Source organism: Vipera berus, assembly GCF_964194415.1.
Source record: "Vipera berus genome assembly, chromosome: 1".
Classification (NCBI taxonomy): Eukaryota; Metazoa; Chordata; class Lepidosauria; order Squamata; family Viperidae; genus Vipera; species Vipera berus.
Genome location: NC_138202.1, coordinates 184,051,572 through 184,071,128, shown reverse-complemented (window position 1 = coordinate 184,071,128; position 19,557 = coordinate 184,051,572). Strand labels below are relative to the sequence as shown.

The following is a 19,557-nucleotide window of genomic DNA, read 5'->3' as shown; positions in this document are numbered from 1 at the left end:
TTTGAAATAATTGTAAATAGTCCTTAGTGGAGGCTAATTTTTAGACAAAAGTCAGTAAATGTTCACCTCCACAAGTCTTAAAAGCTAAATTTACCTTCAGCTGTTTCAGGTTTTTATTTTTAGCTAATGCCAAGGACAGTTCCAAAGTATAAACAAGTTTATTTGCCAAATAATATTCACTTGCTGTATCAGGTTTAACCACAAGATGTCCCCAGAGTACTTAAAATCCTTTTCAAACAGAGTAGATTTTTTTTAATTTTGAGCCCTTTTACATATTTCTTTTTTCTTTTTTCTCTCTTTTTTTAGTCAAATAGATAGAGTAACCAGTTTCTGTAAGGGAAAGAATTTTGAGTCACCAAAGATAGAAGAGTAATAAGTCCAATTAGTTGATGTTATTTTATTCAAGGTATTTTTCCCTCCCAATGTAATCAGAGGCTGCCATTAAGGAGGGTGGAAAAAAGAAATCCTTTCCCTCTCTCCTCACTGGGGGAAATAGATTCAAGAAGCTTTTAACAGAAGAGGTAGACAGTTAGGACAAAGAGAAGGCAGGTCTCACCAAGTTTTTCTGCTGTGCTTTCAAGTGCCTGCTTGTGAGTTTGGCTTTGGCAGGAAACAGCTAGAATGATGGGCCATGGGAGTGGCCGATCCTTTCTTCGTTGGTCCAGAAAACTACTCAAAGCTGACGGGAAGGCCACTGCCCTTCCACCATTGGCCAGAGAATCCTCTCCCCTGCTTGTCACCCCTCCAGGGCAACTTTCGACCCCTTTACAGGGATCCCTTGGCAAAAGAAATCCAAACGACATGAGGAGCGTTCTCTGTACACGTCTGGCCATGCCGCAATCTGGAACCAGAAGCTGTCATTATTTTTTTGTTTATTTGTATTCTGCCTTTATTATTTTTAGAAATAAGTAGTGTTGAACATATTCAACATTATGGGGGGATTAAAACTATTTTTCTCATTTGTTCCAATGAATCTAATATGATTAATTCATATTGATCTGAAATAATCAAACATGCAAAGAAACAAAAACAAGTCCAAAATATCTGTATTACATCCAGAAATGCCAACTTTGCAACCAATATTTCTCATCCATAACTATGGCACCCTAAGGATACCTGCATACATGCAAATGCTTCTCTGGAATCAGTAACGCAGCAGGGATTACTTTTTCCTTCCAGTAACATATACCTAAAACCAGTTTATTGCATTTGGCAATTGTGCTAAAAAAATCTCATTGTCAACCAATATAATTCATTTAATTTGAAATCAAGTGAAAAATTGATTTAAATTATTTTATTAAAACAAATTAATGGCAATTCTTTTATAAGAAGTTGCCTCAAACAAAATGAGTTTGACATGCTTGCTCTAGATAGTTGAATGCTCCAAAATAAATTCTAGACCAGGCCTGTACATGCAGCCTACCAAGCACCCTTGGACAGAGCACAGACTTTTTTCTTTTTAAAGTAATAAAATCACCACCACTGCCCTGAAAGTCATGTTGCCTAGTGCCTCCATGGCTTACCATGACCACAAGCTCCAACACTGTAGATGCTCCTCTAGTCACCAAATCATTGATTAGCCTACCAGAATTCCTTTGCAGACCACAAAGATTTTTAATTTATCAGTGTGGGCCTTTCCCTTCTACAGGTTGCACAGACCTGTTCTAGATTTTCCTCTTGCCTTTCCGAGTTAACTCCTTGGTTTGTCATTGAGCAAGAATTGACTTTGTAGGGAAGCATATTATTATTTGATGTATATTTAACATATGTTCTACCTTTATTTACCGATTATATAATATTTGTATGCAATCCACATGGTGAGGTTTGGGGCAACTTACAATAGAAAAAAAAATTTTTTAAAATCATAAGATTAAAACATAAAAGCAGGGCTTTTTTTCTCATTGAACGGTCTGAATGGCATTCTGGCATCTTTTTTTCCCACACACAAAAAAAGCTTTTGCACAAACTATGCTACTCCCTCCCTCCCACAAGCTATGCTACTTGAAAGCCAGTAGGAATTGCTGCTGAGAGCGCCAAAAGACCTGGCCAACAAACGTTGCACCGGCAAGTTGTCTGCAGCGAAGGTGAGTTTGCAGGAAGTTTGCATCCCTCCCTGCTGCCCAACTATACCATCTCAACTAGGTAAGTATGAGAAGACAAGGAGTGGGAGATGGGTTCTGCGGAGTCCATGTGCACTCCTTCTTTGTGCTCACCCGTGTCAGCCAGGCTGGTGGCCTACCTGTATTATATATGTATTATATAAACAGTAAATATACATCATTTAACAGGGTGTTAGAACTAAGGAAAACATTCTGACAGGAGAACACGCGGGAACTTTGACAGCTGTCAAAGTTCCCCGCACAGCGCAGGCGCAACCACTGACAGCTCACGGCTGTCATAACACCGGACCATGCGGAAGCCTGAGCTGTCAAGAGAAGACGACGCGGATTGGTCCGGATTGACGCGGCGCCAAAATGAACGCTCCTGATTGGCCCTCACTGACAGCTGCCGGCTATAAAAGCCGGCAAGTTATTCTATGTTTGTCTTTGCTCTAAATAAACCCTTTTATTACTAGCCTGTCGTCCCGAGTGGTCCTTCGGCTACTTCACTGGCGACGAAGGTGGGATCGCTCCGGAGCTGAAGTCACAGCCAAGGAAGAGAGTTCCTGAGCTGAAGTCACGGTCGAGGAAGAGAGTTCCCGGCAAGAGCTGTCACTGGAAGTTTTAACTTCCATAGGAGCGACCCAGGACCGGACGACATGGCAAACTTCGGGCGTGTGAGGGAATTCGATACCCGCCATCCCGAGAGATGGCAATCACACCTAGGCCAGGTCGAGGGATTCCTCCTCGTCAGTAAAATCACTGACGACAGAGCAAAGGCCGCCGCGCTACTATACATCAGCGGACCTCCAGTGTATGATGCTGCCGTGGGCCTGTTCAGCCCGGTGCCCATCACCGAGGTCTCCTACGCGGACCTGGTGGACCAGCTGAACAAGTACTATATGCCGGCTCGCTCAGAACTGTACTGGCGGGTCCAATTTGCCCAGAAGAAACAGCGGCCAGACGAGCCCGCCAACGAGTTCATCGCTGGGGTCAGACACACCGCGCGGAACTGCTGTTTTCCCGACTTGGAGGACCGCATCAGAGACCAGGTGGTGATCGGGTTGAGGGACGAGAGGCTGCAGAAGAAGCTGACATCCAAACCCGACATGAGCCTGGCAGAGCTGACCAGAGAAATCATGGCCTACGAGCACAGCCACAAGAAGAAGCCGACTACCACGACCCCAGAGAGCCCAGCGACCGTCTTCCAAGAAAGCGCCATCCTCAGCGACAGCGAAGAGTCGGTGGATTTCACCGACGGAGAAGCCCTGCAACGCAGAATGGAACGCAGGCAACCGAGGAGAGGCGACACTTCGGATCGCCGAAGGTCCAGGAACCCCCCTCCGCCACCGCCGCGTTACGAGCAACGGGCCGCCTGTGCCAGCTGCGGGGGCAACCATGCCCGAGGAAGCTGCCGGTTTAGGAACGCTAAGTGCCACAATTGCGGGAAGACCGGCCACATCAAACCGGTGTGCCGCAGCAAGGGCCGTGACAACATCAATGATTTGGAGGCAAACTCCCCAGGTAGGCCAGCTACCCAGGCCAGCAGAGAAAAACCGCCAGGGCCCCTGGTAGAAACAATTGACAGGGTAAACAGCCTAAGCTCAAAGGTTAAGATCAGGGTAAGAATTCAGGGGGTGCCCTGCCTCATGGAAGTGGATTCAGGGTCAGCAGTCTCCTTAATTTCGCTTAAAACTTATCAGGAGATCTGTCAACAGGGAAAGGAAAAAATTCCTCTGAGGCAAACCCAGGTCCACCTAGCTGACTTCCAGAAAACCCCCATTCCTCTGGAAGGGAGGGCTAAGGTTACGGTGCAGTACAAAGAGTTCAAGGGTCCCTTAGAAGTCCTAGTTACGCCAGGGAACCGCACCAACTTGATAGGGTTAAACTGGTTCGAGCCGCTAGGAATCGCCATAACGGGGGTAAATACAATTCAATCACCCAGCCTAGAAGCCATTTGCAACAAGTATGCAGACGTCTTCGATGGCACGTTAGGGAAATACACCGGTCCCCCCATCTCCTTACAGTTAAACCCAGCAATCCAACCAATTAAGATAAGAGCTAGGAGAGTACCCTTTGCCCTTAAAGAAAAAATTGAAAACGAACTCGATCGCCTCATAGGTCTTGGGGTGCTCGAACCAATGGAAGGGGGAAGCTGGGAGACCCCTATAGTCACCCCTATTAAACCTAACGGGGAAGTGAGATTATGTGCGGACTATAAAGCGACCCTCAACCTAGCCCTCAGTCCCCACGCTTACCCGGTGCCAGCAGTAAGGGACGTATTTGCTTCTATTCGCTCTGGCGCCATTTTTGCCAAACTTGATCTCACGCAGGCGTATTTGCAACTGCCTGTCACTAATGACACGGCGGAAGCCCAGACAATTGTCACCCACCGCGGTGCCTTTAAAGTGAAAAGGCTCCAATTCGGCATATCGGCGGCCCCGGGTATTTTCCAGGGTATCATGGAGAAAACCCTGAAAGGAATACCCGGGGTCTGCCCCTATTTCGACGATGTTCTCATCGCCGGAGAAAACGAAGCAAACTTAGCTGACAGGCTGTCAGCTGTGCTAAGCCGGCTCAGAGAAGCCGGCCTCAAGCTGAAACGGGAAAAGTGCTCTATTGGAGTCACATCCACAGAATTCCTAGGGTACAAAATAGACGGCCAAGGCATCCACCCCACCACAGAAAAACTAAAGGCTATTCAAACAGCACCAAGCCCAAAGAATAAACAAGAGCTCCAAGCTTTTTTAGGATTATTAAACTTTTACCATGCCTTCCTTCCCCATAAAGCCACTATCGCGGAGCCTCTGCATAGGCTCCTGGACAAGGGAACTGTTTGGTCCTGGACCAAAATACATGAGAATAGTTTCCAATCATTAAAAAAGATTATTTGCCACAGCTCAACGATCACCCTTTTCAGAGAAGACACCCCAATATGCATCGCTTGCGATGCATCTCCCTATGGAATCGGGGCAGTGTTAAGTCATTTATTCAAGGATGGTACACAAAGACCCATAGCCTTTTATTCACGTACTCTGTCTAAAGCAGAAAGGAATTACGCACAAATAGACAGAGAAGCCCTAGCAATAGTCGCAGGAGTTAAAAAATTTCACGACTACCTTTATGGGAGGCCCTTTACTATATTTACAGATCACAAACCCCTTCTGGGCATATTCACGTGGAATAAAACTACACCACAGATTCTCTCTCCAAGAATTCTACGGTGGTCCACATTCCTATCAGCCTATTCCTATCAGTTAATACATAAACCGGGGAAGGAATTAGGACACGCAGACTGCCTCAGCAGACTGCCCATTCAAAGCAAGGACTCAGATCCAGCCCCAGCTGGACAGATTCTAGCAATCTCTCAACTTCCAGATTGTCCCCTGTCCGCAAACATTATAGCCAAAAATTCAGCTACAGACAAAATACTTAGCAGAATTCTCAAATGGGCCACAACAGGGTGGCCAGCACAAAACCCACAAACCCAATTCCAGCCTTATTTTAGCAGAAAAAATGAAATATCCACTCATAGAGGATGCCTGCTGTGGGGAAATCGGGTCATAATACCAGAGAAAAACATAAACCAAACATTACACATATTACATGAAGGACATCCAGGCATAGTCAAGATGAAAGCTATGGCTAGAAGTTATGTCTGGTGGCCGGGCATAGATAAAGAAATAGAAAGATATGTGGGAGGGTGCTATACCTGTCAAGCGACCCGAAACGAGCCACCCCAAGCCCCAATTCACAAATGGGAGACTACGAGGAACCCATGGTCACGTATTCATTTAGATTTTGCAGGACCTATCCAGGGGCAAAGTTTCCTAATTGTAGTCGACAGCTATTCCAAATGGCTAGAAGTCACTCCCCTTAGAAAAACAACGTCAGGAGCCACAATACAAGCCTTAAGAAAAATATTCGCCACACATGGCCTTCCAGACACCATAGTTTCAGACAATGGACCTCAATTCACCTCTCGTGAATTTCAGATGTTCGCTATGAAGAATTGTATTAGGCTGGTCACGTCTGCGCCGTTCCACCCATCGTCGAACGGGATGGCCGAAATTATGGTGCGGTCTACAAAAGAAGCTTTGAAAAAATTCGCAAAGGGGAACTGGCAACGCCGGCTCAGCCAGTTCCTCATGTCACAACATGCAACTCCATGCACAACAACGGGCAAATCACCGGCGGAACTAAGATGGGGGAGGAGGCTAATAACGCGGCTCGATAGACTGCACCCTGACACATACCTGGAGGAAAAAGAGCAAACCTACCCACACCGCACACTCAAAACAGGGCAATTGATATGGGCACGGTCATACACGGATAAAAACAAGTGGGTCCAGGGGACAGTACTAAAACAAACGGGACCCATTTCATACCTAATAGCCACACAAACTCATGGCAACGTACGCCGTCATATCGACCAACTCAGACCCAGACAACCACCACACAACACAGAACACCAACCAGAAGAACTGGAACTACAACCCCCCCCCAGAAATACTACCTTTACCAAACCAAGAAGAAGAACAGCAAGAAAACGAACTACCAGAACCAGACAACCCACCACTTCCTCGCCGTTCTAACAGAAACCGAAGGGCCCCCGCCTACCTAAAGGACTACCAATGGGCAGGTTCCGGCAACCAAGGGGGTGGGAACGCTCCAGGGGAGGGGTAAGGGGTGTATTATATATGTATTATATAAACAGTAAATATACATCATTTAACAGGGTGTTAGAACTAAGGAAAACATTCTGACAGGAGAACACGCGGGAACTTTGACAGCTGTCAAAGTTCCCCGCACAGCGCAGGCGCAACCACTGACAGCTCACGGCTGTCATAACACCGGACCATGCGGAAGCCTGAGCTGTCAAGAGAAGACGACGCGGATTGGTCCGGATTGACGCGGCGCCAAAATGAACGCTCCTGATTGGCCCTCACTGACAGCTGCCGGCTATAAAAGCCGGCAAGTTATTCTATGTTTGTCTTTGCTCTAAATAAACCCTTTTATTACTAGCCTGTCGTCCCGAGTGGTCCTTCGGCTACTTCACTACCCAGTGCTGGACCTGCGCCACCATCACCTCGCCCTGCGTGCCTAAGTGGCTGCCTTGCATCGCCTGGCCCACCATGCCTCCACTGCCCGCCCCACGCAGCCCCGCCATGTAGAGCGGGCCCCACTGCTTCCACTACACCAGCTGCGCTGGCTCCAGCCCCAGGGGACAGCCCACTGCCAACACCCCTCACGCCTGTGACCACAGCAGTGCCGCCCCCCCCGCCCGCCAAGATGAGAGTTCCGGCACCTTTTTTTTTTTTTTTAGAAAAAAAGCCCTGGAAATAATGTAGCTACCAATCAGTTTCATCTATTAGTTAATAATGTAAATACTTTAATATCAATTCAATGGTATAATCAGTCATTTAAAACTCTTCTTGGAGGTTAGTTTTTGTTCTGTATACAAGATTTTGTTTCTATGTATAGCTATAGTTTTAATATTAGTTAATACAAATGGAGATAAATTATGTCAGATAATAGAATAAAAATATGTATTACCTTCTTAGAATCATCCTATTTCATAGTTGTAGAGTTTTGTTTTATATATTGATAAATTATGTTTTAATTTATATTTAAGTATTTCAATTGGAATTTTTTAATTCATAAATTCTTTGTCTAGTTTGTTTTTTAGTAAAAAGAAAGAATGGTGTCAGACCTGCCCCCAAACAATCATTTATGAAAGCAGACTCTTGACTCCAATTGACTGAAGTGAAAAGAACTTCATTACTAAAGTTATTGGTTGCAAGAAGGTGACGTGGAATCTGAAGTTCCCACTCACCAATACAAAGAGCCAAACCCAATGTTTCCCATCCCTCCTCCCAATGTCTGGTCTGTTGCCAGCCAATCTGGGATCACCACAATGATGTGGGAAACTCTGGGTTGTTTAGGCTACAGGAATTTCACATCCATGGCAAGTGACTTTGAACATGCCTGGTGTAACCAGTAGAAACAGCTCTGGTTTTCTTCACAGGTCAGCTCCCCCTCCCCATTTCCACCATTAGATACACAGGTGTAGATTGCCCCAAATGCCTCCCTCGTCCCTTCCCCTTTGATGGCAGGACACCAGGAATGCGCTAGGTTGACGATGGAGATCCTGACAAAAGGTCTAATTCTTCAATAGAAGAAAGACATTCTTGTGCCTTTTTTGCCCTCTTCTATAGTTCCGTATCGTTTAGTATGTAAAAACCAATTCCAAATAATGCTTCTTACAATAGTCTTATTCAATTTAACATAACCACATTAATGTTTCAATGTGGTAAGACTTTCCCCTTAAATATTTGCACAATCTCAACGTATTGCAATTTGCAAACAGTACTGACTTACTACTTGCTATAATAAGTTTGTTGTTGTTTTTGTTAGCTGTGAAGTCGTGTCTGACCCATTGTGACCCCATGGACAACGTTCCTCCAGGCCTTCCTGTCCTCTACCATATTCTGAAGTACCTTTAAGCTCACGCCTACTGCTTCAGTGACTCCATCCAGCCACCTCATTCTCTGTTGTCCCCTTCTTCTCTTGCCCTCAACCTTTCCCAGCATTAGGCTCTTCTCCAGTGAGTCCTTCCTTCTCATTATGTGGCCAAAGCATTTGAGTTTCAACTTCAGGATCTGGCCTTCTAAAGAGCAGTCAGGGTTGATCTCCTCTAGGACTGACCGGTTTGATCACCTTGCAGTCCAAGGGACTCGCAGGAGTCTTCTCCAGCACCATAGTTCAAAGGCCTCAATTCTTTGGCGCTCAGCCTTTCTTATGGTCCATCTTTCACAGCCATACATTGGAACTGGGAAGACCATAGACTATACGCACTTTTGTTGATAATAAGTATAATAAGTTACATCACTCTTATTTAGTATTATTTCAGTTTATATAACTCGCCCATCCAAAGATTCCGAGTAGCTTAGAATACAAAGATAAGCAGAATTAACATTAATAATAAGAAACATTAATGACAATTATAGCCAGTCCAACTTGCCACTATTTGGGAGTTCTACACTCTTATCCATCCTCATATACTGTTCTGAAAAGTCATGTTTCATGCTTTTTAGAAGGTAGTCCAGATACTGAGACATCCAAAGAGGCCTGGGAGGGAAAATTCAATGGCTCACCACCTGGCCACCAGAGCAGGGACCATTTCCAAGACAAATCCTTTGAATGTAATTGGACAATAGACATATAACACGGGAGAGGAATGGGGAAAAGGGAAAGTTAACTAGGGAATCTGCATGCTTAAATTTAAGTTCTGGCTTTGCTCTACTGTCACCACGTGGTCTTTAGTAAATGCAGGGCTTTTTTCTCATAGAACGCTCAGAACGGCGTTCCGGAACCTTTTTTTTTTCTTCAAAAAAACATAAACAAAAAAACAACCCAGCTCCCTTATTGGTTTTCCTAAGCCTATTGCAGGGCTAGCAATCTTGGCTCTTTTTATGACTCGTGGACTTCAACTCCCAGAAATCCTGAGCCAGCCATGCTGAGGGGAAAGGGAGAGGTTTCCAAGCTGAGCCATGCTGGCTCAGGAATTCTGGGAGTTGAAGTCCTTGAGTCATAAAAGAGCCTGCACTAGAGGAGGACATTAAAATTATTCACAGGATTACTTCTTTAGGAACTAAACTTTTAGAATCTAAAACAGCTAATTCAGAAAAGCCAACAGGAAAGAAGCTCACATTTTTCATCTGCTTCTGTCTTTTGGAAGGTAAAATTAGATAACAAAATAATCTATTTCTTTTGTTAACATCTCTGCAATGAAATCAAAGGTAACAGGAAAGAAATGAGAAACATTTTTCTCAATGTAATATGTCTAATTTAGCTGATTCTAGAAAAAATAGTATCTTTTGTACACTCTTGAAAACTATTTTGAATCTAAACAATTCTTAAGAATGAAATATTCTTAATTTGGACTTTACTTTTACTGTTTGGACTGTTGTGTGTTTTGAAAAATAGATTATTTAGAATCTAGTTATGTTGCACTTCAGTCTTTAAATAATTAACCTAGTATATACATAACAATATATGATGTTTTCCCTGGTAAGCTTAACATCAATAACAATATTTATTAAAAAGGCTAAAATAATTTCTGGGGGTATTATCTATATAGTAAAATTTTGGACAAGCAGTGATCATGTTACATATGTGCATAAGCGTAGTCAGTAGCATATGCCTTTTTAAAAATATCAAACATGCAAAGAAACAAAAATAAGTCCAAAATATCTGTATTACATCCAGAAATGTCAACTTTGCAACCATATTTCTCATCCATAACTATGGCACCCTAAGGATACCTGCATACATGCAAATGTTTCTCTGGGATCAGTAACGCAACAGGGATTGCTTTTTCCTTCCAGTAACATATACCTAAAACCAGTTTATTGCATTTGGCAATTGTACTAAAAAAAATCTCATTCATTTAATTTGAAATCAAGTGAAAAATTGATTTAAATTATTTTATTAAAACAAATTAATGGCAATTCTTTTATAAAAAGTTGCCTCAAACAAAATGAGTTTGACATGCCTGCTCCAAATAGTTGAATGTTCCAAAATAAATTCTAGACCAGGCCTGTACATGCAGCCTACCAAGCACCCTTGGACAGAGCACAGACTTTTTTCTTTTTAAAGTAATAAAATCACCACCACTGCCCTGAAAGTCATGTTGCCTAGTGCCTCCATGGCTTACCATGACCACAAGCTCCAACACTGTAGATGCTCCTCTAGTCACCAAATCATTGATTAGCCCACCAGCATTCCTTTGCAGACCACAAAGATTTTTAATTTATCAGTGTGGGCTTTACAAGATAATAATAATAATAATAATAATAATAATAATAATAATAATAATAATAATAATAATAATAATAATAATAATAATAATAATAATAGTAAAGGTAAAGGTAAAGGTTCCCCCGCACATGCGTGCTAGTCGTTTCCAACTCTAGGGGCCAGTGCTCATCTCCGTTTCAAAGCCGAAGAGCCAGCGCTTGTCCGAGGACGTCTTTGTGGTCATGTGGCCGGCATGACTAGACACCAAAGGCGCACAGAACGCTGTTACCTTCCCACCGTAGTGGTCCATATTTTTCTACTTGCATTTTTACATGCTTTCGAACTGCTAGGTTGGCAGAAGCTGGGACGAGTAACAGGCGCTCACTCTGTTACGCGGCACTCGGGATTCAACCCGCCAAACTGCCGACCTTCTGATCGACAAGCTCAGCGTCCTAACCCACTGAGCCACCGCGTCCCTTTTAATAATAATAATAATAATAATAATAATAATAATAATAATAATAATAGTAATAGTAATAATAATAATAAGTTGGAAGGTACCTTGGAGGTCATCTAGTCTAACCCCCTGCTCAGGCAGGATACCCTATACCATTTCAGACAAATGGCTGTCCAGTCTCTTCTTAAAGACTTCCAGTGTTGGAGCATTCACCACTTCTGGAGGCAGGTTGTTCCACTGGTTAGTTGTTCTAACTGTCAGGAAATTTCTCCTTAGTTCTAGGTTGCTTCTCTCCTTGACTAGTTTCCATCTGTTGCTTCTTGTCCTGCTTTCAGGTGCTTTGGAGAATAGCTTGACTCCCTCTTCTTTGTGGCAGCCTCTGAGATATTGGAACACTGCTATCATGTCACCCCTCACCCTTCTCTTCATTAAACTACACATACCCAATTCCAGCAACCATTCCCTATATGGTTTAGCCTCCAGTCCCCCAATCATCTTTGTTGCTCTTCTCTGTGCTCTTTCTAGAGTCTCGACATCTTTTTTACTTCATGGTGACCAAAACTGGATGCAATATTCCAGGTGTGGCCTTACCAAGGCATGGTAAAGTGGTATTAGTACTTATTTTATTTATTTATTTTATTTTATTGGATTTATATACCACCCTTTCCCGAAGGACTCACTTCACGTGATCTTGATTCTATCCCTCTGTTAATGCAGCCGAGCACTGTGTTGGCTTTTTTGGCAGCTGCAGCACACTGCTGGCTCCTATTTAAGTGATTGTCCACTAGGACTCCGAGATCTCTCTCACAGTTACTACTATTGAGCAAGGTACCACCTATACTATACCTCTGCACTTGATTTTTCCTGCCTAAATGTAGAACCTTACTTATTTCACCATTGAATTTCATTTTGTTAGATAGTGCCCAGTGTTCGAGTCTGTCCAGATCCTTCTGTATCTTAAGCCTATCTTCTGGAGTATTGGCTATTCCTGCCAGCTTGGTGTCGTCTGCAAATTTGATGAGTTCCCCATCTATCCCCTCATCCAAATCATTAATGAAGATATTGAAGAGCACTGGGCCAGGAACAGAGCCCTGGGGCACCCCACTACACACTTCCTTCCATGTAGGTGCGGTTCCATTGAGGACCACACGCTGAGTACGGCCTGTCAGCCAGCTACGAATCCATCTGGTGGTAATGCTATCTAACCCACATTTTTCTATCTTATCAAGTAGTAGGTTGTGATCTACTTTATCAAATGCCTTACTGAAGTCCAAGTAAATTATATCTACAGCATTCCTCTGGTCCACTAGTTTTGTCACTTGGTCAAAGAATGTAATAAGATTTGTCTGGCATGATCTGTTTTTGACAAACCCATGTTGACTTTTAGTGATGACTTTGTTTGCATCAAGGTGTTCGCTGATTTGTTGTTTGATTATCTTTTCCAGAATCTTCCCAGGTATTGAGGTCAGGCTGATAGGTCTGTAGTTTCCTGGATCTATTTTTTTCCCTTTTTTGAAGATGGGAACTACATCAGCTCTCTTCCAGTCCTCTGGTAGTTCCCCAGTGCTCCAGGATCTTTGAAAAATATAGTTCAGTGGTTCTGAGATCACGTCTGCCAGTTCCTTGAGAACCTTGGGATGTAATCCATCTGGTCCTGGTGATTTGAACTCGTCTAGGCTAGACAGGTGCTCACTTACCATTTTCTTGCCTATCTTAACTTGCGTTTCTATTCTGTTTTTTATGGCACTGGTTTTGGTAGGTTGGACTGTTTTTTCCCTTTGTGTAAAGACAGATGCAAAAAACGAATTAAATAGTTCTGCTTTCTCCCTATTGCTTGTCACTTTCTTGCCACTTTCCCCCACTAATGGACCAATCATTTCCTTAACTTTTTTCTTGTTTTTTATATGTTGAAAAAAGCATTTTTTGTTATTTTTGACTTTGGTCGCAAGCCTTAGTTCATTTTGAGCCTTAGCTTTCCTCACTTCATCTTTGCAGGCATGGGCTATTTGCTGATATTCTGACTTAGTTATGTGCCCCTCTTTCCAATTCTTATACTTGTCCTTTTTATCTTTCAATTTTCAGAGAGTTCTTTATGCAGCCATGCTGGTTTCTTTTGAGAGCTGTTATTTTTCTTCTTTGTTGGTATTGTACTAGACTGGGCCTTTATTATCGCACTTTTCAAAATTTCCAAAGCTTCTTGAGTTGTTTTCCCCTTTAGGATTCTCATCCATGGAATTCTTCCCATGGTCTCTCTAAGTTTATTGAAATTAGCTCTTTTAAAATCCAAGACTCTAGTTTGGCTGTGTTCTATTGCTTGTGCCTCCAGAATGTTGAATTCCAATATTGCACGATCACTTCCCCCAAAGGTTCCTGTGGCTTCGACACCTTCTATCATTTCATCTCTGTTTGTGAGAATTAAATCCAATATGGCTAATCCCATAGTTCCCTTCTCTACTTTTTGGGAGAGAAAGTTGTCTGCTAGGTTTGTCAGGAATCTGTTTGATCTTCCACTTGGTGCAGAGTTTGTCTCCCAGTTGATATCAGGGTAATTAAAGTCCCCCATTACTATTGTGATGTGCTTCTTACATACCTTAGTTAGCTGACTAGCAAAATGTTCATCTATTTCCTCCGCTTGGTTGGGCGGCCTATAGTATACACCTATGGCAATGTCATTTTTTCCCCTTTTATATTGACCCAAATGCTTTCAAGTTTACAGTTTTCGTCATTGTTGTGCTCTATTTCTGTAGAGATAAAGTTATTTCTTATATAGAGAGCAACTCCTCCTCCTCTTTTGTTTAGTCTGTTTCTTTTAAATAGTTTAAATCCCTCTAGCTGTGTGTTCCATTTGTAGGTTTCGTCCCACCATGTTTCTGTAATGGCAACAATATCATATCTGCCCTCATTTACCTGAATTTCTAGTCACCCTTCTTACTGTTCATACTCTGTGCATTAGTGTATAGACATTTGAGTCCTTTATGACTGACCCTGTGTTTACTTGCTGCATAACTTGCGTGGTGCCTGGCTTCCCCTATTTTCTTAGATTGCCGGGGACAGTGATGTTCTGTATGAATTAACTCACTATCCCCATTATTTAGTTTAAATGTTCCTCCAAAAAAGCTGTGATTTTATTGCCAAGTAACTCAATCCCTTTCTTGGATGGATGCAGACCATCTCTTTTATACATTTTTTCATTGGACCAGCTACAGACATCGTGACTAATATAAACAAAGCCTTCTCCTTTACACCACTCCTTTAGCCACATTTTAAATTCTGCTGTACGCTGGCCTTTTCCATTTTGCTCCTTATACACTGGTAAAACCTCTAAAAAAGTAAGCCTACAGCCTATTCTGCTAAGCTCCTGCCCCAAGCTCTGGAAATCTTCTGGAGTATTGGCTATTCCTGCCAGCTTGGTGTTGTCTGCAAATTTGATGAGTTCCCCATCTATCCCCTCATCCAAATCATTGATGAAGATGTTGAAGAGCTGCACAGATCTCTTCTAGATTTTCCTCTTGCCTTTCCGAGTTAATTCCTTGGTCTATTATTGAGCAAGAATTGACTTTGTAGGGAAGCATATTATCATTTGATGTATATTTAACATATGTTCTACCTTTATTTACCAATTACCGTATATACTTGAGTATAAGCCGACTCGAGTATAAGCCGAGACCCCTAATTTTACCCCAAAAAACTGGAAAAAGTTATTGACTCGAGTATAAGCCGAGTATAAGTATAAGCTTGGCCCCTTCTTAGCAACATATCTATATTCTGTGCCACGACGAGCCGCTCGTTGACTCTGGCAGCATCCCGGAGCTGGCTCGGCCGTGGTTCGCAGGGTCCGCTCATCAGGCTGCCAGGCTTCCTGGCAGCACATCCCGCAGGGAAGGTCTGCTAGGGAGGCGGCAGTCAAGCGTTGTTTCCCTCCTCGTGCGTGTGTGTGTGTGTGTGTGTGTGTGTGTGTGAGACCTGCGGGAACGGCTGTTAGAGGTGGCGGCAGTCCGGCGTTTCCCCCCCTCATGCATGCGTGCGTGTGTCAGACCCGTGGGAATGGCTGGTAAGGAAGCGGCGTTCCCCCCCCTCCTGTGTGTCGGGCCCACGGGGCTTGACACACAGAGAAACGCAAATGCCGGACTGCCGCCACCTTTACTAGCCATTCCTGCGGGTCTGACACACACACACACACACACACACACACACACACGCACGAGGGGGAGAAACAACGCTGGACTGCCGCCACCTCTGCCAGCCCTGCAAGCCTCTGCCGCCCCGGCGTTGGTGGTCGAGCTCTTCGGAGCCGGCAGAGAATCTCCCGCAGGAGGAGGTCGCGGCTTTCTCTCTTGCTTCGGACTGCAAGGATTTAAACTCCAGGAACAAATCCCGATGGAAGTTTTTTTAAAAAAATACTCCTCCGGGTCGGACAGGGAACCCAGGCTGAGGTCTAGGGGTAGTGGGGGGGGGCTCGCGGACATAGATGGGCTCAAGTGGAAGCCAAGCAGCCCTCCCGAGTCTGGGCTTCTGGACGGAGCAGCCGGTGGTGCGTTTCAAAAAGCAGAAAAGTTGGATTTTGAACATTTCAGCAGCGCATCTGCACCCGCTGCTTTTAGAAAGTACGAGGACCGGCAACTCCACTTCTCGGCTGATGCAGCGGGAGGCCGTGGGTCAAGCAGGCTACGCTTCCCCGGGCGCTGCAACGGCACCCGTTTTCCCCGGCGAGTTTTCACTACCTGGCCCCTGCAGAATCGCGGCGGCGCCCCCGGAGAAGCCTTCCCCGAGGCTGCGGCCGATTTTTCCTTCTCCAGGCCTCTGCCGCCCAGAGCGTTGTTTCTCCCCCTCGTCTGTGTGTGTGTGTGTGTGTGTGTTTGTGTGTGTCAGACCCACGGGAATGGCTGGTAGGGAAGCGGCATTCCGGCATTGCCCCCCTTCCTGTGTGTCGGGCCCACGGGGCTTGACACACAGAGAAACGCAAATGCCGGACTGCCGCCACCTTTACTAGCCATTCCTGCGGGTCTGACACACACACATACACACACGCATGAGGGGGAGAAACAACGCTGGACTGCCGCCACCTCTGCCAGCCCTGCAAGCCTCTGCCGCCCCGGCATTGGTGGTCGAGCTCTTCGGAGCCGGCAGAGAATCTCCCGCAGGAGGAGGTCGCGGCTTTCTCTCTTGCTTCGGACTGCAAGGATTTAAACTCCAGGAACAAATCCCGATGGAAGTTTTTTTAAAAAAAATACTCCTCCGGGTCGGACAGGGGACCCAGGCTGAGGTCTAGGGGTAGTGGGGGGGGCTCGCGGACATAGATGGGCTCAAGTGGAAGCCAAGCAGCCCTCCCGAATCTGGGCTTCTGGACGGAGCAGCCGGTGGTGCGTTTCAAAAAGCAGAAAAGTTGGATTTTGAACATTTCAGCAGCGCATCTGCACCCGCTGCTTTTAGAAAGTACAAGGACCGGCAACTCCACTTCTCGGCTGATGCAGCGGGAGGCCGTGGGTCAAGCAGGCTTTGCTTCCCCGGACGCTGCAACGGCACACGTTTTCCCCGGCGAGTTTTCACTACCTGGCCCCTGCAGAATCGCGGCGGCGCCCCCGGAAAAGCCTACCCCGAGGCTGCGGCCGATTTTTCCTTCTCCAGGCCTCTGCCGCCCGTTTCTGTCTGACACACACACACACACACGCACGCACGAGGGGGTGAAACAACGCTCTGGGCGGCAGAGGCCTGGAGAAGGAAAAATCGGCCGCAGCCTCGGGGTAGGCTTCTCCAGGGGCGCCGCCGCGATTCTGCAGTGGCCAGGTAGTGAAAACTCGCCGGGGAAAACGGGTGCCGTTGCAGCGCCCAGGGAAGCGTAGCCTGCTTGACCCGTGGCCGGTGGGGGAGACCGGTGCAGGGACACGCCGGGGAGCCTCCGCCGTGGGGAGGTGCCACCACTGCCTTTCGCTCCTCCACGACTGCGGAGGCTTCCCGGCAGCGACGTCGAGAGCCGCAAAGCAGGAGCGCCCGCCGGACGGGTCACGGCTGGAGGGCCGACCTTTTTCCTTCCGTGTGCGGAGCGAAGCGCTTTGACTGCGTCGTGGAAGCGCCACCCGAGAGTCTTTCGGGTGGCGGATCCAGCCCCGCCACGGGCGCTGAGTTTGAAGAGAGGCTGGGCCTCCCGCTGCATCAGCCGAGAAGTGGAGTTGCCGGTCCTCGTACTTTCTAAAAGCAGCGGGTGCAGATGCGCTGCTGAAATGTTCAAAATCCAACTTTTCTGCTTTTTGAAACGCACCACTGGCTGCTCCGTCCAGAAGCCCAGATTCGGGAGGGCTGCTTGGCTTCCACTTGAGCCCATCTATGTCCGCGAACCCCCCCCCCCACTACCCCTAGACCTCAGCCTGGGTCCCCTGTCCGACCCGGAGGAGTATTTTTTTAAAAAAAACTTCCATCGGGATTTGTTCCTGGAGTTTAAATCCTTGCAGTCCGAAGCAAGAGAGAAAGCCGCGACCTCCTCCTGCGGGAGATTCTCTGCCGGCTCCGAAGAGCTCGACCACCAACGCCGGGGCGGCAGAGGCTTGCAGGGCTGGCAGAGGTGGCGGCAGTCCAGCGTTGTTTCTCCCCCTCGTGTGTGTGTGTGTGTGTGTGTGTCAGACCCGCAGGAATGGCTAGTAAAGGTGGCGGCAGTCCGGCATTTGCGTTTCTCTGTGTGTCAAGCCCCGTGGGCTCGACACACAGGAAGGGGGGGAATGCCGGAATGCCGCTTCCCTACCAGCCATTCCCGTGGGTCTGACACACACACGCACGCACGAGGGGGAGAAACAACGCTGGACTGCCGCCAGCTCTGCAAGGCTCTGCCGCTCCCTTCTCTCAGCAGCCTGTTCCGAACGAAGGGACAGTTCTTTTTTTTTTTGTTCACTGGAGTATAAGCCGAAGTGGATTTTTTCAGCCCGAAAAGTGGGCTGAAAAATTCGGCTTATACTCAAGTATATACGGTATATAATATTTGTATGCAATCCACATAGCGAGGTTTGGGGAAACGTACAATAGAAAAAATATATTTTTAAAATCATAAGAGTAAAACATTTCCTGGCCCGCACCGCCTCCGCTGCCTGCATTGTGCAGCCCCGCCATATAGAGTGGGCTCTGCTTCTCCCACATCACCAGCCGTGCCGGCTCCAGCCCCAGGGAGGGGAGCCTGCTGCGAACACCCTTCACACCTGTGACTGCAGCAGCACTGCACCCCCACCCCCCGCCTCCTGCGCCCTCCAAGATGAGAGTTCCAGCACCTTTTTTTTAGAAAAAAAGCACTGAGTAAATGTATACCTTTCACAAAAATGGTGTCAATTGTCTTTCTTTCCTAAGGATCCCAAGGATCCAGGTATGACATCAACACTATGAATTGTGTCCAAATGGTAATAGGTACCTCATAGTAGCTCTCATACAGCTCTCATGGGCAAACCTGGTTGTGTCCATAACTACCTGGACTAGTCCATACTAAACTGGCTGAAGCTGTGAAATCATATTTATGGATGGCCCTATGATAACCAGATTTTGTCTAAGCCTCAAAAGGCAGTACGTGTTATGATTCAGCATCAGCCTGTGGTTCTGGCAGCTGGGTTGGATGATTCTGATGAGGAGGAGGAGGAGGGGTTTGGAGAGCCTTTGGTGTCAGAGGGAGGTTCTGATGCACTGCAGGACGCTCAGCCTGGCCCCTCCCATCTTGTTCAGACTCAACCGTGTGAGCACGAGGGATTGGAAGAAGACGATCCACAGCTGGCTCTGTTCAGGGATGCTAGGAGCAGGAGGCAGTCTAGCGGAGCAGAACAAAGGAAGGCAATGAGGCAACTCGGGAGAAGGCAATGAGAAGCCATGCCTTGGGACTGCTGATAAAAGGGGAAGGTGTGGGAGGTGCTGGTTGCTGAAGGCAACCATTTGAAGTTCTGCTAGAGTCCTGGTCTGTTATTCTTGTTTAACTCTTGTTTAACCTTTTGGTTTAAGTCTTGTTTGAACTTTTCGTTTCACTTTTGTTTGAACTCTTTGGAAATAAATTTGGTTGGGTTTTTTTCCAGCCTGTTGATTATAAAAAGGGGTTGTCCCTGACATTTAAACAGGGCTGGTCATAGTCTGGAACAGAAGAGTACGAAGCCCTATGCTACAATCTTTTTAAGAACTCCAAGAAATCCCAATCAGTATGGCCAGAGACATATTTATTTATTTTTATTTATTTGACTTGTA

General features: G+C 46.0%; 1 protein-coding gene across 1 annotated transcript in view; it reads left to right on the top strand.

The window, feature by feature from the left end:
- Nucleotides 1–19,557, top strand: part of ABCA12 (ATP binding cassette subfamily A member 12) — a gene marked incomplete at its 5' end in the record, with an annotated part of 277,161 nt that overhangs the window by 18,277 nt on the left and 239,327 nt on the right. The window lies entirely within an intron of this gene.